The sequence below is a fragment of the Trichosurus vulpecula genome, chromosome 1, assembly GCF_011100635.1.
Source record: "Trichosurus vulpecula isolate mTriVul1 chromosome 1, mTriVul1.pri, whole genome shotgun sequence".
Lineage (NCBI taxonomy): Eukaryota > Metazoa > Chordata > Mammalia > Diprotodontia > Phalangeridae > Trichosurus > Trichosurus vulpecula.
In genome coordinates, this window is record NC_050573.1 from 361559181 (window position 1) to 361580147 (window position 20967).

The 20967-nt window shown below is 38.8% G+C and overlaps 1 protein-coding gene across 1 annotated transcript in view; it reads right to left on the reverse strand.

The window, feature by feature from the left end:
* The window catches only part of PLEKHG4B (pleckstrin homology and RhoGEF domain containing G4B), a 210244-nt gene that overhangs the window by 182601 nt on the left and 6676 nt on the right, over positions 1-20967 (reverse strand). The window lies entirely within an intron of this gene.

Sequence of the window (20967 nt, forward strand, 5' to 3'; positions counted from 1 at the left end):
TTACTCTCTGATTATACATATGTATATATTTCTGTTATATAACATATAATATACTATATATAATGCATATAATAATTTAATTATTAATAATTTAATATAACATATACAATATTACAATTATATTATGTAAAAATAATATAATAATAATGTATATTATATATATAATCAGACAGTAAGAAAGTTGTATTGGAGGGGGTAGCCAATGGAAAATATACATATGTATGTGTATATGTGTATATATGTATATTTATGTATATGTGTGTGATATTCTCATTGTCTGATATATCTGTCAATAAGAATAATTTTTATTTTGAACTCAACATTAAATAAAATTACCATTTCCATATACATAATAGAATAGAAAAAGAGGATTGTAAATGAAACTGAGGAATCTCTTATGTACAGCTTGCTTTTCTTTTTAAATATATAATCAGTTAAACATGTAACTCTCAAAGCTGAGCTACTTGTCTGTGATTCTTTTTGGCCTTGCTTCTGTTGTCTTTTGTGCATTAAAACATGGTTCAATAGCCTTCTTTTCTTTTTTTTTTTGGCTGATTTCTAATCCCTCTTTCCTTCCATTTCCCTAAGCTGGAAAAAAGAAGGAAAACCAACATAGAATTACTAGACTATTTCAATTATATACAGACCTGGCCTTATTACTCCTCTACTTAGAAATGTTTGGTACCTCTCTAATGTTTAGAAAGTAAATTTTAACTACTTTGCTTGTTATCCAAAACATTCTATAAAATGTCGCCACCCTATTTTTCAGCCCTATTTCATATTACACCCCTCTATGTATTTTACCCTTCTGCTAATTGGACTATTCATTACCCACAGGAATCACCTTGGTCCTTGTGACTGAAAGTCAAATGCCACCTCCTCTACAGAGATTTTACTAGTCCTGAATTTTAAAGAGAACATCCTCCATGGACACTACGCAGCACCTTAGTTCACAACTTTCTCATGCATTTAACGTGTTATATGACATTGTAGCTGTATTTATGTCCCAACTTCTACTCAAGTGTAAACTCCATGATGGCAGCTGCCTTGCCTTATCTAAACTTTGCATTTTCCTCATTACCTTGCACAGTGCTTTGCAGAGTGGTTAATTGCTAATATATTTGTTGAATGAATTTTCAACATATTAAGGAAATAAGACATATAACAATAGCACATGAGAAGCACGTTAAATGCATTAAAAGTTAGATTGTATCCATAGTGAACATTGGAGTTATGTAAGCTGGTAAGGGTTTCTCAAGTTGCATCTACATAGAGAAATGTGTTTTGACAACATTGCATTATTAACATTTTCTCCACCATTTTCCTAGGTCTAGATAAACAATGAAACAATAAACCAAGCCCTGATTTGTAGCAATTGTCAATTGCTGAGGTGTAAATGCTCACAATGAAAATTTGGCAATTGGCTCTCAGGAGCCAACTCAAGCTGACTCCAGCAGTACACCCGTGGGTGGACTAAGGTTTGGAAAGGAATTCACCTTGAGCTCTGACTGTTGTCATAAGCAAGAAAAAAGTGCAACGATTTCTTTTGTGCAGTGTCATATCTAAGCTGAGCCAACAAGGTTAAATCAACAGAGGATTGGCACTTTGCCGGTTTAACCCAGGTTGTGTCAGGGTGTGGAGGTGAGAGATGGAATGTCATGGGTGAGGAACTGGAAGAAGGCCATTTTGGCTGTAGAGTGTAGAGTGGCTGTAGAGTGTAGAGTGACTGTAGAGTGAGTGAATCAGAATAACTCATAACAAGACTGAGAAGGTAAATTAGAACCAAGTTGTGAAGGCCTTTAAATATCAAAGAAAGGAGTTTGCATTCGATCCTAGAGACAATAGGGAGCCATTGAAGGTTATTATGTTGCAGAGAGACATGATTAGATCTGTGCTTTAGGAATATCACTTTGGCAGCTATGAGGATGGAGTTTTGGAAAGAGGAGACTTGAGGCAAGGAGACCAATTAGGAGCTATTGGTGACCGATTATGAAGACCTGAACTAGACCTTCTAGGATGCTGGCCATGCTAGTGAGGACCTAGGGACTGATGGATGAGATACTGTGGGGGTAGAATTGACAAGATGGTGACTTACTGGTTATGCACAGTGAGAGACCACGAGGAGTTATGGATGGCAACAAAGTCATGAACCTGGGTGACTAGAATGGTTGTACAGGTTCCTACAGAAAGAGGAAAGTTTAGAAAATGGCTATGTTTGGGGAGGAAAGATAAAGAGCTCTGTTCAGGAAATGTTGGATTTGAGATGTCTATGGGACATCCAGTTTAAATAATCAAATAGGGAGTTGATGATTCTAGACTGGAGCTCAAGAGTTCAACCAGGGCTAGATATAGAAATCTGGATGTCATCTGTGTACAGGTAATGACTCATCCCATGTTACCTCATGATGTCACCAAGGGAGATAATAGAGAGAGAGATGAGCAGGGCTTAGGCAGAGACCTGGAGTACACCCACAGTTTGTTCAGACATTTAGAAAGAGAAACAAGTTAGAGCAGTGTGACCAAGAACCAGAGAGAAAAAAGGAGGACAGAGCAGTCAGTGTCCTCAAATGCTCAGACAGGTAAAGAAAGATGGTAATTGAGAAAATACCATTGTATTGGGTGCTTAGGTGATAATTAGTAACATTTGTGTTTATAGGTAAATATTTGAACAAGATGGAACCCATGTATGTCATTTATTTAGACTTTTGGGATTAACAGGGCACTGTAGCATGCCCTATTTTTAAAATATTGAATCACCATGGGATTAGGAGTAATATTTTATACAGACAAGGAACTGGCATAGAGACAGGAAATAGAGGATAGGGATAAATGAGTACTTCTCATTGGTTGAAAAGGTATAAACAATGAGGTCACCTGGGGATGAATACTGCGATTAGTCTTATTTAACATTTTAAAAAAATGTTCTGGAAGGAAGGATATAATGAAGTAATGAAGTCTTCAAGCTTAAAGATGATGCTAAAACTCTTTTAAATTCTGATACACTAGCCAAGCTGACAGATAGAAATTTTAGGAAAACCTCTCTTGTTAGATATGTGGGCAGAAAAAGGGCAGAGAAGTTTCAATGTGGTTAAGTGTCAGTATATTTAGGGAAAGATAAATCCAAACCATATGTATAAGATTGAAGATAAAATATTATACTTGTTTTAAACCACAATGTGTCTGCAGGTACAGTTCCATACTTCAGGAAACTTTAAATGAGAGCAACTAAAATGACCTAAGGATGAAAGTGTTGGAATAATGGGGGAGGGAAGTAGAAAGATGCTCTCTGAGTCAGAAAAAAGAGTTAGAAACCTTCAGTCCAAAAGGAGATAATTGAAGTCTCTAAAAAATACAAGACGATTAGGAGTGGAGTAAATATAGGGTTTTTTTTATCAAATCCTGGAAATCAAGAGCTAGAGTGAAGCCCTTAATGCATGTAATGGCAACCACACTGGCATACCCAGGATGGCTGCTAGTGCGGGTTCTTTTATCTGCTTTTCTAGGAAAGACAGCTGTTTCAGGGGTCAACAATATTCTTTAATTAAACAGAAAAAATACAGAGAAGAGAAACAAAGACCAACAGACAGGATTCTACTGCCTGAATCGAAACAATACTGCTATATACTTTACATCCACCACTGAATCAAGAGAGCCTTTACCTCTGAGCAGTTGGAGAGCTCTGAACATATGGCCACTCAGAGTCTCAACCAGGGAATCGCAACATCTTTCCCATAAGTGAGCCCCCAAAACAAAAGCTCACCTCTCAGAATATATACTCTTTAGGCTCAGTGCCTAATTAGAAATTGACAAAAGGTGTGTAAGACTTCCTACAAGCAAGTAAGCTTCCCTTAATGTGCTCCACATGAGGCCTACTGATGGGCAGGGAAGATCTTATTCCCCATTAACCTTACAATGCACTAAAGAGGTAAATTATTACGGGCAAATGAATTATTGCTTTATTAGGCAAGTAATAATTAATGAAACTCATTATTCCAAAAAACATTGCAGAGTCAAGGCATAAACAGATTGAAAAAGAGGATTTAGATCAATTCGTTAACATTTGTTTGTAGTATATGCCTTACAGCTAATACAGCTAATTTGGGGCTGGATAGAACATTAGGCTGACCAACTATGGATATAAATTAGGTTCTATTAAGTTCATATACAATCTAATGTGATGTGGGTGCTTTGTGAATGAACACATCTGAGATAAACTGGATAGTACAAGCTATCAGTTTATCTATTCTTTAGAGCCCTGGTTAGAAGGAAAGTCACCTTCCGTCTTGGTCAGTAGGAGAACATTCACAGCTAGTGAAACCTGTCTGGGGTGGGACTTTCTAAAATCTCTACTCAATTTACTAAGCTCCTTGTCAAAGCTGTCACCTCATGACTCTTTTTTCCCTCAGTTTTTACCTCAAAGAATGGTTCAACTTTTCAAAAAGCTACATTTAGAAAGGCTGCCATCAGAGCACTGCTGGGTCTACAGTCAGCCTCATGGTTTTAAATACAAGCTCTATCTATTTTCCTTGAGACTGGAGATGGTAGATCTTTATTCATGCCCCTACCAATGTATAACCATTAATGACTCCACCTTTTTTTAAGATAAAAATACAACTTTATGAAAACAGCTAAACTCAAGCAAACATTAATGCAGATAAAGCTTTGAGAGCAAAATATTTATTTTCTCAGACACCCTCTGGCCTGTATTCCTGGTTCCAGTTTCTGTCTTACACACACAGGCTGACCAGAAGTTGGTTCAGGTTACTCTGGAGCATCAAGAAATAAGCTCAATGGCACTGGTGCCTGTAAGTCACAAGAACCAGGTCAAGAAAGGCTCTTCTCCATTCTATGCCTGAGAAGGTAGACAACAATCATCTTTTTTAGATGCAGAGGGATAAATAGTATTACATATAGAATTTCTGTATTACTGAACAATGATGATAGGTTGAAGGAACTGAGGATCTTTCATTTAGATAATAAGACCTAGGAGCCATGTTAGCTTTCTTTAAATAATTTTCTGGCCATGTGGAGGAGGGATTAGAATTTATACTACCTGAACTGGAGGTCAGAACTAGAATCAATGAGTAGAAGTTGCAAAGAGGAAAAGTTAGGCTTAATACAAGAAAAAACATGCAAAATTAGAACAGGCTAGCTTAGGAGGTAACCATGTACTAGACCCTTGTCTTTCTAAAGAGGACAGAATTTTAGGGAGAAATGGTGCTCCCTAGTGGAATGCAAGGAGGAATCCAGGAAGATCATAGAGGGTAGAGGCATGGTGGGTTATGAATGGTTTAAGATGAAGGGATGGGATAGTGATAAGGTGGGTGAGATGAGAAGATGAGGGCAATGGGAAGTTGTAGCAATCTCCTTCACCTTTTGCCATTCCACAATGCTACATGTATGGAATGTAGGTACTTGCATGTCTAGAATCACAAAATCTTAGATTTGGGAGGAATCTTAAAGGTTTTATTTTATCCAATCTACCACCCAATACAGAAATCATTTCTGCAATATGCTTGTCAGATTTCATCCAGCCTCTCTCTAAAAACTACTAATGAGAGGGAGCTCACCGCTCAATAATGAACTCTATCCCATGGTAAGACAAATATAGCAGTTGCAAAGTTCTTCCTTATATTGAGCTGGAATCAACCTCCCTATAAATTCCAACCATTCTTTGTCTTGCTCTTTCTCTGGAGTAGTGTGAAACAAATTATTCTCTGATCTCCTTAATAATTCTTCAAATACTTGCAGACATCTATCATAGCTCCCCTAAGCTTTCTATCTTTCAGGCAAAATTGCCAAGTTCTTTTAACAGGTTTTAGAAGAACACTTCATATGATGTTCATATGGAGTCAGATATCCAGATATCCTGCCATCCTTATCACCTTCTCCTAGACAAATTCTAGTTTATCTATACACTTAAAAACTGAATGCAATTTTACAAAGGTGATCAGAACAAAGCACAGTACACTGAAAGCATAACTTTCTATAATCTAGAAGGTATAGTCTATTGATTCAGCCTAAGATGCATTGGCTTTTATTTTTTAGTACCTGAGTCACATGTTGGCTCATTAGATTGTAGTTCACTAAAACCGCCAGATCATTTTTACAAACTGCTGGCTGGGCTGAACTATGCAATGTTGAACTTGTACAATTTATTTTTTAAATTTAAATCTAAGACTTTACATTGAATTCTTTTAAATTTCATCTTCCTGCACAAATTTATATTCTGAAGCTTCACTGTAGTATGAAAATGACCTGGAAGTTTGTGAAGGCTAGACTTGACAAAGCTGGAAAACCTTGTAGATGTTTAGCTACTGCCTTAAGAGCAGCCTACCTAAATGCAGAACAGGCTCATAAATAGAATGGTAGCTGCTAGCTGATTCATTTTTTGGGCTAATCCATTTGGTATATAAAATAGACGATAAAAAGGTCTTCAGTCCTAAGAACTATTTTTAGATCACCTATAAATATTGATTCAATTTTCCTGACTCCTTAGTTATTGCTATTTTACCTCCATCCTTGAAACTGCCTCTTACTTGCTGTGTATATATTGTGTATGATTTTATCATTGTACATATTATATTCTCCTAGGCGGGAACTGTTCCATTTTTTTTTGCTTTTGTAACCCCAGAGCTTGGCAGAGTTACAGTGGTAGGAGCCAAATAAATGCTCATTGAATTGAGTGGCTCTATCACATCCATGTTTTTGTTCTCACTATAAATAAAACCGGAAAGCAAATAAATTGTAGTCAAGAAAAGGAATGACTCACAGGTTCACCTCAGAAAGAGGAACGGAAGAATTGGTTTCATTATGAGCACAAAGATAATAAGAAAAACCATGTCATAGAACTTGGTAATTTCACTTCTCAGTGCCCATGATAAGCAAAAGCAAACAGACAACTATGAAAATAATTGCAGCTTATATAATCCAATATTTATTCCAAAGAATGAAGGAGGAGAAGAACTCTATGAAGAACTTAACAAGATCCTACAAAGTTAACATTACACCTTGTTAAATTTGGTGACTTCAATGCCAGGTGCCACAAGAAAAGATAGAGAAAATTGTGTTGGTAAATAAGGTTTAGGATCAAGAAACAAAAGATGTCAAAGGCTTATAGACTACTCAGAAATCTTATGCCTGTTGATACATTTTTTTCAAGAAGAAAGAAATATCTTGCCATGGTGAATACCCGATGATAGTACAGACACAAAAACAATTAACTGTTTTTATAGAAATGAAATGACTTGTTACAGATGTAGCCGTTGCTTCAAAAATCAGTTTCTCTTTGGAACAGACAAAGCACTGGGCCTGTAGTCAGGAGATTTGAGTTCAAATCTGGCCTCAGACACTTAATAGCTTTGCGACACTGAGCAAATCACTTAACCTCTGTTTGTCCCAGTTTCCTCGTCTGTAATAATGAGGATAAGAATAGCACCTTACTTCCCAGGGTTGTTGTGGGGATCAGATGAGATAATAACTGTAAAGTGCTTAACACAATACTTGGCACAGAAGAGGTGCTATATAGATGTTAGCGATGATGATGATGATGCCGCCAATGATGACTATGATGTCAGATATCATCAGATCTGCGTAGGCTAGTACAAAGGTCCAAGCATGTAACAGCTTAGAAGTTCTCACTGCATGTGAGCACAAAAGCTCCAACCTTCCTTGTTTAAATATGCTATTGACTGTAAAATGCAAAACGGATGAAAACCATAAATTATCACCATTGGAGTAATACAAAGAGTACTGGATATGGAATCAGAATTCCTGGATTCAAAGTCTGGCTCTGTTGTCTTTCATGATTTTGGAAAAGTCATGTAACTTCCAAGGTCTCAGTCTCTTCATTTTAAAAAAGAAGCAGTTGGACTAGATGTCTGGGGTCCTTTATGACTCTAAATCCTATTTATTACAAAAATTTACCTCTTGTAAACAGTGACCACAATGAGAGAGCCCAGAAATCCTCTTCACTAGCTAAGACGTGGTCTCCTCATTCAACAGATAACCATGGCAGAGCAAGATAACATTGTTTTAGAGTAAAAGTTCTCCAAAAAACATTATAGATTAGAAAAATGAAAGATTAAAAACACTACTGCCCAATAAGAAAACAAAATAGCTGCAAAGAAAATGAGCCTTCAGGGATTGATATAAGATCTAGGTAAGTCAAGTCATCCTGAAAAAAGTTATTGATGATACAAGGACAACAAAGAGATGCAAAAACAGGACAGATCTTTCACTATCTTTATGGTGATCTCTTCTCATCGGTGGCTATAGTAAAACTACCACATTGACTTCTACCATCATCAAATCCAATGCACTATGTGAGGAAGTGGCAGTCACTTTAATTCAATAAGCATTGATTAATCACCTATGATAATATTAGGTTATGTGCTAGAGATATAAAGACAAAAAAATTAAACAGTCCCTGGTCTCAAGATGTTCACATTCTACTGGGGAGATACAGCATGTATACAGATAAATAAGTCCAATGAAATTTTTCAGAGAAGTGGGAGAGGGAACTTGTGCTAACAATGTGAGGTTCAGGAAAGGCATTTTGGGGTGAGTTGCTTGAGCTAAACCTTGACTTGATTCCGAGAGGAAGGGGAGAGGAGGGAGAACAATCTAGGTATGAAAACATATGTACAAAGGATAGTAGCAGGAAGTGAAATATCACATATAGGGGAGTAATGCAATCAGTCTGGAAAGACAAGAAGGGGCCAGCTTGTGAAAATCTTACCTGCTGAACAGACAAGTTTGCATTTTATCTAAAAGACAGTCAAGACCTCTTGAAATTTCTTGAGTGGGGGAATAATATGGTCGAACCTGAGCTAAAGAAATAGCATTTCAGCCTCTGTGTGGAGGACAAATTGAAGAAGGAAGAAGCTATAGGCATAGAAATCAATTAGGAGGAGGGCCTGAATGAAGGTGGTGACTATGTGAGTAGAAAGAAGATAGTTGTGAGAGATGTGGAGGCAGAATTAACACGGAGGTGAGGGAGAGGGAGAAAACAAGGATGACTCTTAGGTTGAGAACCGGGAAGATTGGAATTATATTAATATGCTGGGTAGAAATAGGGAAGTTGAAGGAGGAGTGACTTTAGGGCAATAGCTCTTGGGTTCTGTTTTAGACACATTGAGTCTGAGATGACTATGGATATGCCAGCGGAGCTGTCCAGCAGGTAGCTAGTGATTCAGGTTCAAGAGAGATAATGAGAGATATGTACATGGTACTTAAAGATGACTTTGGGAAGAATGCTTAGATCTGAACAAATATATATAGACAAACAATCCATACTTGGGGCAATATATGTTACGGGTGTTCAGGGACTGATTTTCAAAGTCTTAAAGAGAAAAGATTCCAAAAGAATAGAAAAGGTCATAGATGGTGCTATTACAAAAAAATTAAAGATGAAAATAATCTGCAAATACCAAGCCATGTCTAGTATCTCATATCTATAAAGCAGGGGTTTTTAACCTGAAGTATATGGACACATTTGATATTTTGATAACTGTATTTCAATATAGCTGATTTCCTTTGTAATCATAAATACTTTATTTTTTTAATTAAAAAGAAATATTCTGAATAGGCATCCATAGGATCAATCAGATTGCCAAAACAGATACTCTTGTTTCTCTAATTTGGGGAATGTATGTGTGTAGGTGTAGGGGTGTGTGTGTGTGTGTGTGTGTGTGTGTGTGTGTGTGTGTGTGGACTGGAAGCAGCTAAGTGGCTCAGTGCATAGAACACTGGGCCAGGAGTCAGGAAGACCTGAGTTCAAATCCAGCCTCAGACACTTAATAGCTACATAAGCCTGGGCAAGTCACTTAACCTCTGTTTGCTTTAATCCACTGGAGAAGGAAATAGTAAACCACTTCAGTATTTTTTGCCAAGAAAACTCCACGGACAGCACTGGCGTGCTATGGTCCACAGAGTTGTGAAGAGTTGAATAGAGCCGAATGACTAAACAGTAACAAAATGTACTTAGACAAGCACCAAAGTGGAATGATGAGCAAATGCTGAATAGGAGAAAAGCTCAGATTATATTGAATTTAGGGAACTGGGTAGTGTTTTTGATGATCCTGAGCTGCTTTTCACTGCAAATACCCATCTCTCCAACACCCATACACTCACATCGATGCTATATGACTACGAATTATGGAACAAAGTGATCTCAGAGGAAACAGACTTACTTGTGCCCCAGAGGGCAATGGAAATAATGATGGTGAGTATATATAGGCTGTAACTTTACCAAAAATGGTTTTTGCACGAGAGATAGAACAAGAGATCAACAAGAACATTTATTTCCATAAAAGCAGGTGGCCTGGTCATGCAGCAAAGATGAGAGACAATATCTGAGTAGCCCGGATGTTGTTTTGTTACACTAAAAGAAACCAGAGAAAGTCCTCTAACACATTAGTTGGATTCTTAATGAAGAATTTGTGAAAGGTCAAGGACAAAAATCCCATGAGATGGGAAGGTAAAGCAAGAGTATTTCCCCACTGGTGGCATCACAAAGCAGAAATACATATATCGTAAAATACTCTGGAAAATCAAGGTACAGTGTGTCTGTGATATTCTGCCAATCCAGCAACTTCATAACAAAAAAGGAACTTATTAGTTTGACCCGATACTCTTAATGAGTCTATGCTGGCTCCCATTAATAAGCATACTCTCATTCTTTAGAAGTAGATGATTCTCAAAAACTACTTACCAGTCTATTCTATAATTTTATGATCACTATTAAGCTCATTATGCTTTCATTTCTGGATCCCTCTTCTAATTTTTTTGAAAGCAGGAAATTCTTTTCTCATGATTCAAAGATTGCTGGCAATGGTCTTCAGTGCCCTGAGGCGTAACTCATTTTGGCCTGGAGACTTGAAATTGCTTGAAGTAGGTGAGGGCTTTCGTAATATTTGCCTACCTATACTGGGTAGCAATTCCCTCTTAAGGTTGTTTAGCCCTTTCAATGAGAAGACCAGTCTCTTCACTGATGAAGACAGAAATTCAAGAGAAATCGTAGTTTTCTATCTTCTTTCTGTCACCTGATACCATTGCATTATAAACCCTGAGCACTGGGACCTCTCTTTTTTATTCTTAATCTACTGTATGAATAGGTGAGATATGAGGCAAAAGGAAAGAAATTTTCTTATGGTAAATGAGTCTGTTTTGAGGCGGGGGGTATGATAAGACTGGGTCAGCATAAGGTACTTGTTGGGAGCATTCAACTTTTAAGTCTCCAATATTTATTTCAGACCAGAATTTTGAAAAATGACATGGGTCAGACTAGATGGCTCCCAAGTCCCCATTCCAACCATGACAGCCTATGATTCAAAGGTTTTTAGACTTTTCTTACACAAAGTAGGCACTTAACAAAAACTCCTTTATAGGATGATAATCACTATAAAACTTCTTTTCTGAAAGGTCTTCAAGGAAAGGACAGTGATGTCACTTGAAAATATTTCAGTTATGGCATCCATCACTCTTGAGGTGGTTAATTCAGCTTGAGTACTTGGCTGTATTTAGGGTCCCCTGGCACAAGGGAATGCAGGTGAGGGGGCAGTGACTGTGTGGTCCATGGTCCAAAAGGAACAGGGCTTACTATGCTTTTACTATGTGTGAGGCATGGTGCTAAGCCCTGCAAATACAAATGCAAGCAAGCAAGACATTCTGACCTCCAGAAGCTTATATAGGGGAAGACAATACACACCACAGGAGAGCAGTGACCAGGTAGGGGGGTTGCTATAGATTTCTGTTCTCAGCTAGAGTACAGTAGGAAAGTGGAGTTAAGATGGGAGGGGACATGTCCTCATTGATGTGGCACGAAGATGCCTGGGGAGTGGTAAGATGGATCTTGACCCAGGCTACATGTGGTAAAAGCTCACTAATGAGAAGCCAGGGTCCCAGAGTGGTAGTTTGGAAGGCCATACTGGCCAAAGCATATGTTTTCATTTAAGAGTGAGATGAGCACATTTTTCTTTTTTTTCTTTTTTAAATAAAAATCTAAATCTCTTTTAAAATAGCTAAGTACAATAAAGTAAGACAGTATCGGAATCATAAAACTATATGGCACCAAAGAGAGTGTCTAGTGTAACCCTTACTTGAAGCACAGACCACTCCCAAACAACACCATGTGGACATCACACTGATAAGGTTGTATTGATCATCACCATTCCACAGTATGTTTATTTAGACATTATAAACAAATCCCAGTGCCTTACTGCAACCCATTGCTGTAACCTTTTTAGCTGATCACTAAAAACATCTCCTATAACATTGCTTCTTCTCATACTGTGTTTTCACAAAACCAAGTAATGATATTGGGTATGGCCCATGTTTTAAAAGATAATATATACTTATTTATAAAAGAAAAAAAGCATACATCTGGGTATTAGCAATACTTACATATGTAAACTTGTAATATTTATACACAAATGCCTGAACTCTTTTACCTGATCTGTAAGCTATATTCCCTTTTCTTTATTAATATCCTCCCTGTTGGTTTATCTAATTATTTTCAAAGTTTTGGGGGATTTTTCCCTCTTGACATCTTTGGTAATTTGAATCTTTTCCTGTCAATTTTCTCTTATTGCTCATTTTCTGACTCCCTCATCTATGGAGGTAGTTTCCTTGAGGGTTGGATCTCGAAGCTTTCTCAGCTTTTTACCAAATAGGCAAAATTCACAGTTTACTAGCCTCAGTTTCTGATCCAAGTGACCAGCCTAGCCCTAGGTATTCTTTCCCTCAGGCCTAAGATAGTCTCTCTCTCCCTCCCTCTCTCTCTCTCTCTCTCTCTCTCTCTCTCTGTCTCTCTCTCTGTCTCTCTGTCTCTCTCTCTCTGTCTCTCTGTCTGTCTCTCTCACTCACACAAACACACACACACACACACACACACACACACACACACACACACGCACCCTGCCAGAATTCTTTGTGTTCCTCAGTTCTTAAGATGAACTCTGCTGTGGCACAGAATGCTGCTGTACTGCTGTGCCAGCAACAGAGTCCTGCCCTTTGGATCTCTGCAGCTCTTGGGGGTGAGGGGGCTGTACAGTCAAGTTCTGCTGCAAGACTTTGGCTCAGCTTGTGCATTCCTGCTGCCAAGGGGTGAGGTGGAGGAGATGTTATGTTAGATTAGGGATTACTAGCCATCTCTGTGGTTAACTCATTGGATTTTTACTTAGTTTTACAGATGGGGAAATTGAAGTGGTACAATGGATAAATAACTAGGCCTAAAGTCAGGAAGACCTTAACTTCAACCCTATCTCAGACACTACCTATATTACTTTGTGCAAGTCGCTTAACCTTTGTATGCCTCAGTTTCTTCAACTGTAAAATGAACATAATGATATCTCCCAGGGTTGTTGTGAGGGTCAAATTGCAAAGCACCTAGTATAGAACCTGGCAAACAGTAGGTATATAGAAATGCTATTTATTATTATTGTGAAGTTCATTGTCATCAGCGGGCAGGGGGAAAAGCCTTAGACTCCTAGGCTGTTGAGATGTTAAAACACACAGGCATGGATTCCAGGAAGTACCAGGAATTGATCCCACACTGCAAAGGTGATAATTAATTTATTTGTGGATTGATGTTGGTGGTATTAACTAGGCTAGTGGTACCCTTATGAAATACAGTAAAATCGTAAGAAGAAATTGGAAGGTGTATGGGAAACAACCAAAACATAGAATGGTCCTCTGGGGTTCTGGGTTCCCTTCCTCCTGAATTGGTCTTCTGTAACTCACTGTGGCATCCTTCTGTTCAAAAGGATGCTTTCTCTATGGGTATGACTTGTGCATGTGCCTCTTGGATATTTGAAAAATACTATCTGTCATTTTTCTGGTGTTGCAGAAGCAAGTGTTAACTGATATTTGGGTGGAGAAGGCATCAGGGCTGGACACCCATTTACAGCATTACTCGGCTCAAGTTTTGTACCAAGGCCTTCCCCCTTCCTTTTAAGAACATGATCCCTTCAAAGGTTTTAACACTAAAGGGTCACATGATCCCAGATTAGAGATGGTCATTAAGTCAAAACCCCTTCATTTAGAGGTGAGGAAATTGAGATTAAGTGACTTGTCCTCAGTCACATAGCCCTTAAGTGTGTAAGGCAGGATTTGAACCTGACTTCAAGGCCAACACTGTCTCAGTGTGACACTGCGCTGGCTCTCAGTTACCACCTTGTTAAATGATGTGACCATAGGTAGTAAGAGGTGTATGTGGGGCTCTAGATATGTATATGAGCAAATTGGATTGAAGCAAAAACATTGCTTATGAGTTCATAAAAGTTTGGGAAAGAGAAATATTTCTTAAGTTTCAATTAATTCTCTATATTTTCTGATTAATCAAATTGAAATCCCAACTCCTTTGAGGTTTACCAGAATCTCCTTTTATCTACTCATTTGTCCTTGTTTTAACGATACAGTTTGAGACCAAGTAGAAAACCAAATGTATGCAATTGGGAACAGTAAAACATGTCATCCTGGGAAAAAAGGCAGAGGCAGACAAATGAGAATAAGGTGCCAAAGAAAAAAGTCAGTTCAGCCAGATTTTAGTTTTAAAGGAAACACCTGGTTATGCTAGGCACTGCTTCAGTATATGAGATGAATAATACAAAGGTTAACCATGATGATGTAAGTTACATATACATGTCTATATATGTGTGTGTGTGTGTGTGTGTGTGTGTGTGTGTGTGTGTGTGTATACATTTCCCTTGTCCTCATACCCACTGAAGAATTTAAATACTTAACAGGTGAGGTTGTTTTTAGTGGCCTACTGTTACCTTTCTAAACCTTCTTCCACCCCTGTAAATTCGCAAATTAAAAAAAAATAGACAGTATGGTTAAAACTGAAATCTCATATTCCTTTACTCTGGCATACCAATAAGTAATGTTTCATGATAGTTTTGGAATAAATTGTGGCAAACTGTTCATCACTTTATTCCAAGACAAAACAACAGATATAAATTCAAACCCGTGTGATGAAAATGTAGAAAAGTATTGGAATAGAAACCATATTGTTACATTACAGCAAAGGTTCTTAACCAAGAACCCCTTTGGCAGTCCAGTGAAAACTATGGACACCTTTTTAGGATACCATTTCTAAATGCATAGAATAAAATACTTGGGATTACAAAGGAAACTGATTATGTTGAAATAGTTATCTATCTATCTACCTATTTTAAAAGTACATGGACCTCAGGATAAGGATCCCTGCATTAAAGCAACAGCAATTTTTTTCAGCAAACATATTGAAAAGTGTGACACGTTCTTGGTTTGTGAGTGGTCCTTCCCTTACTCTAACCCTAGTTAAACTGAACTCCACTATGAACTTTTGCTCACCTATAAGGCTCCCAAGCACTGAAGGTGATTCCAGGTCTCAGCCTATCAGTGGTTTCTGCCAGCTCTCTGCAAGTTGCTGCTATTTTGGTGTTAGAAGGGCTATGGCCACTTGGGGTTCAGAAGCTCACAGCCATGACTTATATTAGAAACCTAAGTCTTGAAGGAACTTCTGCACTCCCAGAGGGTGCTTCTTTCTCTACCCATGTAGTAGCTCCTCTGGGAATCTGGCTGCTGCTTCCTCCATGATAAAAATGTTGTTTTTAAGTCAGGTCCAACTTTTTATGCCCCCATTTGGGGTTTTCTTGGCAAAGATATTGGAGTGGTTTGCCATTTCCTTCTTCAGTTTGTTTTACAGAAGAGGAAACTAAGGCAAGCAAGGTTAAGTGACTTGCCTAGGGTCATACAACTAGCAAGTGTCTGAGGCCAGATTTCAACTCATGAGTCTTCCTGACTCAATGACCTATGCACTATCCATTGTGCAACCCAACTGCACCAATGGTGGGGACTAGCAAGACTTTAAAGAAGACAAAATCCATGAAGATGATGTTTCTTCCTGGAAATTCATATTCTAATCATGAAATCTGGGTGCAAAAAGCATATCCAAAATCAATCTTGTCCAACCCTTTTCCCCCTTAATCCCTAAATCTTGCTCTTCCTGTTTACTTCCTCATGTCCCAGATACTGGCTGTGTGACCCTAGGAAACTCATTGAATTTCTCAGGGCTCTAGGCATTCTAAGACTCTAAGTTGCAGAGAAGGTACAGAACTGTACTGGCAAAGGAATTTTTCTCACTAGGGACTTAGTTCCATATATCAGTAAAATCCCCAGTCAATATCTTCCCTATCCTTTCCTGGGAGTTTCCTAGTTATCCACACTCAAAACCTTATAAGGCACTTTTCTTCACATCTGGTCATCCACAGTAACCTAAAATCACATTATCCATCTCAATTTTACCCCATTTGGTTGGCAACGATGCCCATTATAATGCATAGAATTTGACAAATGTAAATTCTAAGATCTCATTGTCAATAAACATGTTCTTAGAACTACCTGTTAGTTTCATGAAGTATTTCAGAATATCTGGGAGACTGAGCTGATCTAGGGAAAAAAGAAATCATTCCCTAAATTTTACCAATGAATTAATAAATTGTGGTTTATTAAATGGCACACTTTGTAACCAACACTGCCACTGCTGTTCTCTATGGTGTGCGTATTTGTGAAAAGGCATGACACAAAGCAGATGCCATACAGATCCTATGATACTCCTGAACTATAGGTACTAATTTAAGGAATACAACTTGTCAAAAATCATCAGAACCCTTAAGCAAAAGAATACATTTCCCCCCAACAGTAAAATGATTTTGTTATACCTTTAAAAGAGCACATAAAACAATGGCCTTTAGGCCATGCTTTCAGAAGGAAGTCTCCTTTAGCCAACACAAATAAAAACAATTTAATCTTGTTTTCTGTTTTGCTATAGAAACAGAATGGAATGATTGCGTGTGGGTTGACATTTTTGTAACCCCAGGGGACACAGACTCTTCAGCTACTTCTCACTGAAGTGCTAGTCACAATGGAACAGTCCCAGGTTTTTAGGTGTCCCCTTAAGTCTAAAGACCTCTATGACTATCCTGAACCTAGAAAAGATTACTTTAGAGAGAGATAATAGATTCCTTAGGCCTTTCTTCATTCCAAAGGTACCCTCAAGGTCTCAAAGAATTTTTTTTGGAAGCTACAAAATTAAATCTTCCTATCATATACTAAAGGACCTACACAGACCCATAGATAGCTTCATTATTGTTCTAAAGAAAAGATATTTCTACCTTCATCATGGATATGAAAGGAATCTTACAGAGAAAAAAAGTCATACGTGATCACTTAAGTAAATTTTCAACCACTGGGCGTAAAGCCTTATAAGCCTAGTAAATGCTATATTTAATAAGTATTATTCAATACACTTAATATATTCAATAAACAATAAAGATTAATTGTTGATTGAAAAATAAAGAAGTAATTGATATGTGAAGAAAAGACCTTCATTTAAAAGTTGCAATCAGTAAAGCTCCTAGAGACCCTATTAAACACATACAGATATATGCAGAGGCATGAAACCTAACTTGGGAAATTCCACAGGAACACAAAGATGCTACTGCCATCATTGCCAGTAGAAAGAACACTGGTTTTGAAGTCAGGAGACCTGAATTCATATCCTGCCTCTAATGCTTATGACCAGTGAGACCTGAGGCAAGTTTCTCAACCTCCCTGGGCCTCAGTTTCCTCATCCGTAAAATCATTGGGCTAGGCTTCCCACTCTAGATATATGATCCTATTAATTCTGACTATAGCAACAGCCATAGTATCTCCCTACTCCCCCGTAGGCAAGTAGGTGGTGCAGCTGATCTAGTATCAGGCCTGGAGTCAGGAAGACCCGAGTTCAAATCAGGCCTTAGATATTTGCGAGCTGTGTGATCCTGGTCAAGTCACTTTGCCTCTCTCTGCCTTAGCTTCCTCATGTGTAACAGCACCTAGTTCCCAGGGTTGCTGTGAGGATGAAATGAAGTAATAATAATACTAAGTGCTATATAAATCATCACCATCAGCATCTTCATCATCAGCATCATCACCGTCATCATGACTAGCTGGATCCTTGCCACGTTCCTTTGGGATGAAAGGCAAGACTGGTAGGGATTGTGATTTTATTAGTATAGGTAACTCCCGAGTGAGGAACCTTGCCACCTCCTCTGCAACTTTGGGTTCTTAGAGATTGGCACCAAGAGTTCAAGTGACTTGCCCAGGGTAACCCAGACAGTAGGTGACAGAGACAGGACTTGAACCCAGGCTCTCCCAGCTTTGAGAATGGCTCTTGATCCGTTGCCCTGCTCTGCCTGTGGGATTAGCCAACAAAAAATATAGCGTGATCATCATGCCCAATGAATTGTAATGGGATTTTAAGCAGTCAGTCTGCTAATAAACATTTATTAACCACTCATCACATGCCGGGCTCTTTGCTAAGTGCTGGAAGGAGATAAAAGAAAGAGAAACTTTGTGCTTTGTTGGGTACAGGAGAAAGGCAGAAACGTATTAGGTAGATTGCATTCTGTGAATTGATGAAATAGGAGGGAGGGAGGGAGGGAAGGAGGGGGGAGAGACAGAGAGAGAGAGAGAGAGAGAGAGAGAGAGAGAGAGAGAGAGAGAGAGAGAGAGAGAGTATATCAGAAAACCTCAGCTCTGATGGCTACTAAACATGTTTGTCTGCTCAAAGGGTTCACCACAAGCCTAAAATCTTGGCATAGCTGTATGATACTGTGATGAAATGCCCCCAGGATATATGAAATAGCTTCTGTTGGAACTCCAAAGTCCTTTCCCAAGGGGGGGGAGAGGTTCTTCCTTCTTTTCCTGTTGCTACCATCTACTGCCTGGCCTCTGCTGGAAAGTGGACTTGCCCCTGAATCTTGTGGTCAGAGAAACTTTCTTCTCTAAATTCAACCAAGAGAAAATTGCAGTTAAAAAGCTTTTCTTGGAGGAAAAGTAAAACCAAATAGGCACAAAAGCATAGAATCGTCAATCATGCAAATACATAGAGACAATTGGATCATATATTTAGAGATGACACAGACCTCAGAGATTATGTAGTCCAGCCTCCCAATTTCACATCTTCAGCTTAATCTTATGTGAATCTCTAGATCTCCAAACCCATTTCTAATTCCAAGTTCGGGAGTATCTGCACAGCTAAGAACCTGTTTCATGTGACCAGAAGCATCTTCAATAACCATATTCAGGGCAGGCTCTTCCCTTACTTGAAATGAAACTCCATTTCTTTACTTTGTGTTGATGGCCTCAAGGCCACCCTAGGTCCCATCAGTGTGGTCCTTAATAGCTTTAATCATACAATTCCATGAGCTTCCCCTTGCACAGGGTGGCTCTTTCCTCCAGAGCTCGTAACTTACTTGCTTGTCATAGTTTCAAACCTGACACTTCTCACAGCCTTCTCCCCAGCTTACACTTCTGGGTACCGTTTATCTCAAAGTCATTTGTAGAAGGGGAATGATAGACATATTCTTCAGTTTAGAGCTTAGTAGTAGAAGCAATTCTCTCTTTCCTAAGAACATCAAAAACCATACATCTATCAGACTAGGCTTGTCATGTCTGCCCCCTTCCTCACATTAATGACCTGTGGATGAAATACACTCAGTAAAGTGGTCTTTTCTTAGAATTGTATTGGACACTTTTACAATATCCCAAATACTTTAAACATAGTGTTAGGTGTCAATGAACAGGTTCGAAGTATTGTGGGTCCTTTAATATATTGTGGTGGTTATATAGGTGCAGCTATGTGGTTCAGTGGATAGAGCACTGGGCTTAGAATCAGGAAGACTCATTTTCATGAGTTCAAATCTGGCCTCACCCACTCACTAGCTGTGTGACCCTTGGCAAATGACAACCCTGTTTGCCTCAGTTAACTCATCAGTAAAATGGGCTGGAGAAGGAACTGGCAAACCCTTCCAGTATCTCTACCAAGAAAATCTCAAACGGGGTCATGAAGAGTTGGACATGACTGAAATGACTCACTGACAATGGTTATAGAGCAGCTCTGCCCACCACCACACCTCCAATCCAAAGGAGCCCCAAATTCATTCAATTCTGACATTCAACAGCTGGTCTTGGAAGAGAGGCATTCTGCAGTTCCCATCTAGGTAGTTCCCAGTTTTCTTCCTTATCTGTCCTTTTTATTCTTTTTGTTTGTTTGCTTGTTTTTGTTTTTTTTTTCTTTTTAAGGGGGGAAGGCAGGGCAATTGGGGTTAAGTGACTTGCCCAAGGTCACACAGCTAGTAAGCAAGACAAGTGTCTGAGGCCGGGTCTGAACTCAGGTCCTCCTGACTCCAGGGCTGGTACTCTACTCACTGTGCCACCTAGCTGCCCCTATCCTTTTTATTCTTACCCCTTTCCTTTTCCTTTCTTGGCATTCATTGCATTGACTCAAACTTTGGTAATTCACTATAGTTTACCTGCCCACCATCTCTGATACTTTGCTTCTCCTGCATTCCCTGGTCAGACACTCCTGTATCAATCCATACAAACTAATTCGGCTCCCCCTGAGCTTTGCAGTAGCCCAGTGGTCAGCACCACTTCTCAGCTCAAAGGAGATTGTCCTGAAAGCCAGGACTCAATTGGCCTCTTGGTAGCTCCTGTAGCTCCTGTGAGACAGGTTAACCCCCTGCCTGCCTGCAACAAATGATGTTCAGTTTTGAAAATAGCAAAGAAAAGAGCCATATAAAGCAGTTAGTCAGCCAAGAAACATTTATTAAGCATTTAGTATGTTCTGGACGCTGTACTAAGCAATGGGTCAGAGAGTTAGAGTTAGTGTGATTGGTCGGTCACATCAGAATTGTTACTATTCTATCTGAATCATCCATCATCCCCAATAGAGCCAAGTGGCATGAGGACAGGTTTGATTTTATTTCACTTAAAATGTAACTGATGACACAGTAAGGGAACAGGAGGTTTCAGAGTTTACCTCTGGCCATTTGGGAAATTTCTTGTCTCAGTAGATTATGAAGATCATCAAAAGTCCAGGAGCATTTGGAGTAACTTAGAGGCATATGTTCTATATGAGATTCTGAACCACACCTA